The following is a 4,351-nucleotide window of genomic DNA, read 5'->3' on the forward strand; positions in this document are numbered from 1 at the left end:
ACATGTTAAATAAATACCAAGTGTAAATAAATCATTACATATTAGTTATAATAAATAATTCAATAATTTTAAAATATAAATAGTTCAAATTTTCAAATAAATAAATTCTTAAAGTAATAAGTGGTATCAATGTTTAATGCAACAACCATTTTTATTTCATTAATAATGAGTTTTTATGTTTTTTTAGTAGAGTATGTAGAAGTAACACTAATTTTAATTTGTGACTTTATTACATTTGTTGACATATTTTAATAAATACTTTCTTGAATTAGACCTGGTTGCAATATTTTGTATTAATGTGAGCTTTATTAGAGAAATAAATCAAAAGATGATGAAAAAATCATTATTTTGTTTCAAATATTGTGAGATACTAAAAATGAGTACATGAGATCTTCAATTTATTAAAATTCATTTTGGTTAAAAAGAAGATTAAGAAATATTTGCAATAGATTAAGAAAGATATTTGCAATATTTATTTAAATAAATTTGTTTAGAAAAAAATGAATTTAAATGATAAACATAAAATAATGACGAATGAAGTATTCCATAAACCACACACATTTAATTCTTTTAGTCTTTGGATAAAATATCAATTTGATTGAAGGTGTTTTGAAAAAGTATATGTATTCATAATATTTCCTTTAACTGTTATGATTAAATAATTTGTAATAACTAGTTAGAAATGTATAATTATTTTCTAAAATTATTTTTAGACATTGTTTTTAAAAATTAAAGTCGGTGATTTAAGTAATTTTTATAATTAATTAAATTTTAAAAAAATTGAAAAATATTTATGGTAAAGTAAATTTAAATTTTCTTATTTTATTTTATAGAAATAATCTTTATATATGTGTATTTCAAAAAGAATGTTTTGTTTCATAAATTAAGTTTAAATTTAACTTTCTAATTTTTTTAAAATTTATTTATTATTTTAAAATAATGTTGAAAAAAATGTATAAATTATACAAAATTTACACATTTTTGTATGAAAAATATAGAATCAATTAAATCATTACAATTACTTTTATATGAATGTTAGGTTGAGTTTCTGATGTGAGTTGATTTTAGAATTGTACATTTTTATGGGTTGCACTTTGTTTATGGTTTTTTTTTTATTTTAAGCAGAATATGGTGAAAAAACCCAAAGAATTCCAAGTGGTTAAGTAAGTGTGAAGGTTCATTGCTAGAGGACAAAAAGAAAACACAATTATATGGTGATGATGATGAGGTGCAGAATTTGAAGACAATAAAAGGTACAAATGATAAAGATGATTGAATGGAGAGGAACATTAAAGAACATGAAATCGAAAGGAATAATGGCGCAAATAAAGAAGGAAAAGAGAAAAAGTAAGAAAAGCTTATGGATGATGGAGGGGTGGTCACGCTACTTGGAATGGTGGAAGACTCCAAGATGAGTGATGAAGAGCTGCCACTTAAGGTGCACTACACCCAAGATAAGACCCAAAAAAAATTAGGAGACAAAGCTCATTAATCACTCAAGCAAATTTTCTCTTCTATATTCAAATTCAAGTGTAAAAATACATGAGGCAAGACACCCTTTATATAGGAGAGAGTGACTTGTGGAGCAAGAGTGAAAGGGGTAGGGGTGTCATTTGTGAGAAACCTTCTAGAAGGTAGGTCAAAGAAACTCTAAACCTAGGTGCACATATCATGAAAGGTGGGCTTGACAGAATCCTAATTTACTAAGCACACCCTACTTGAGCTTATTCTTCTATTTGGACCCCCAAAGTGAGCCAAATTTATTTACATAAACTTGTCTTTTAGAAAGACAATAAGAAAGAACATTTGATGTTCTGACCTATGTTCAGTTCTTCTTCTGCTGAGGTTCTTCTGAAGTTTGATGGGGCCTTGTCTTAGATGCTGAGATGACTGACTTAATTGTGAAGTATTTGTTGTGTCCTTAATCATTTGTTTGTCGAGATGGTTTGTATCAGTTTATGTGTTCAAAAAATTTAAATCTTGAAAATTATATTTCTATATTTTTCAAATATATTCTAAATGAAACAGAAAATTTGCAATAGTCATAAAAGTCCTTAAGTTCAAGTTTTACCTGCTCAACTTATGTCATCTCAATAAAACGTGGTCCCACTACATTTTAGATTTATGGAATTAAGTTTGTTTTTGTTTGTCTTTTCGATTTCAATAATGGAGTTGCACCCGTAATCAAATTTTACCTTGAACTATTCTGAAAAAAAAAGGGTTATTTCTTTCCTTGACATATTTGTTGAGTGAAATTAAGCAATGATGCCTTCCCATCATTATTCTCACCCATTTATTTTCTAAACAATGTTTATAGTTGTCATGTTCACCTATTGTCTTATTAATCAAAAGTTTTGGTCTAGTTGATTTTTCATGTTTGAAGAGATAATTATTGAGAGAAATTGTATTAAGGGCATGTACCTCGATATGAAATTTATGATTTGATTATAATCAATCAATTTAATAATCAAGGAATAATTAGATGATGTTTATAAATTAAATTGCAATCTAATTATCATGACTAATTAGGTATTGATGTGCATAGTATCGTGCAAGAACTTAAATATTTTAAGACTAAAAAATCTTCACACACTTTTATTGATATTGACAATCTTTACATCCAGGAATTTTACAAATTAATCTGAAAACAAATAAAAAATAAAACTACTTGTGAATTTCATAATCACCCATACTTAGTTAAAACCTGATGGCAAATTTCATGAAGGTCTTCTTGAATCATGTGAGATATGGTGCGGAAGCTATGAATGTGTGTGTGCAAGATCCTCCTAAGAGTGGTGTTGATCTTGAAGGTGCATGAGGTGTATGAATATTGGGAGGTTCGGCCAGCCCAAGGAGAGGTGAAGGATGTGAAGTTTAGAGCCTAGAGTTCTAGGGAGAAGCAAAGCTTGGCACAAAATGGCAGCATAACTTTACTCACAATAAACTTGAAAATACAAGGTGTAGGCTCCTCCTTTTATAGGCAAAGGAGGACCATAATGCAACCCTAATGCTAACCAAATGAAATGTAAATGTGAAGCACATGGGTGCACATGGCACATGGGTGCACAAATGAGCACATGGGAAGGGGTGTGTCTAGTTTTTATGCTCACCCCCTCCATGGGCTTTCTAGACCGGCCTTGGTAAATTTAGAGGTTTTTTTAGAAACTCTAAGTTTACCTAGGTTGGTGTTTTAGGTGCCAAAATTAATTCTAAGAAAATTACAAATAAAGTTCCTATGCTAATTTTGACAAGAAATTAAAGTCTACTCTACACTAGAGTTTATGGCATTTGAACATGTAAAAGAACGTCTTCTTGGATCCTCTTGGCCATAACTCTATGGTTGGCCCAAATCTACCCTTTGGTGGGCTTGTATGTGGGCTTGTGCTTGGGCCTCTTCCATCATCCCCTCCCTCTTGAAAAGGATTTGTCCTCAAATCCATTGCTTCTTCTTCTTCATGGCTAGGGGAATGGATGTGGCTGGATGGTGTCCATCATCTCCTTCTCCTTGAGAAGATCTATCCTCAGATCTAGAGATTTGATATCGGATAGCAGCCTCTTGCTTCTTCAACTATGCTTGCCCTCCCGGATCAAACGTCCACCTAGGGGAATTATCAAATAAAGCAAATGAGTTAGTTGAAGCAGTTATATACAAATCAATTTTATGAAGTTGCCATTTTTGTTTTTCTTTTGTTTTTGGCAACTTTTTACAATATTTCTCTTTTGATGGTTGCATGTGTTCTCTAATCCTCTCATGCTTTGTAAAATTTTCAATAGTGGTTACTTGTTCCTTAGGCATAATTCCTTTAGGAAGTGGTAACAACGCAAAAAGAGAAAGAGGACTATGTTCACATACAACTTCAAATGTAGAAATATTAGTAGTCTTGTGGACTACTCTATTGTATGCATGCTCAATAGAAAAAGGATACTCATCCCAAGAATTGTGGTTGTCTTTCATGATTTCTCTAGGCATAGTAACAAGAGCTATGTTTTCAATTTATTTTGACCATTCTTTTGAGGATGATAAGAATTTGAAAAGGACAACTTAGTTGCAAGTTTTTCCAAGAGAATCCTCAAATGATGGTTTTCAAATTTTGGAGCTCTATCCAACACTAAGTTTGAAGAGAAATCATGAAGACTTGTCACTTCTTTAAGGAAGAGTTTATCCATGTCCATGAAAATGGAATCAAAACCTTTTGTTGTCCTAGGAAGATCTAATATGAAATTTAGGCTTATGTCTTCCCAAGGATCATTTGCAAAAGGTGAAGGAGTATAGAGTTCATGAGACATCGCCTTAGATGTATTTTTAAAACACGGAATGTATCTAGGGTAATGTCTTTGAACATCTTTTCTC

The sequence above is a fragment of the Phaseolus vulgaris genome, chromosome 2, assembly GCF_000499845.2.
Source record: "Phaseolus vulgaris cultivar G19833 chromosome 2, P. vulgaris v2.0, whole genome shotgun sequence".
Lineage (NCBI taxonomy): Eukaryota > Viridiplantae > Streptophyta > Magnoliopsida > Fabales > Fabaceae > Phaseolus > Phaseolus vulgaris.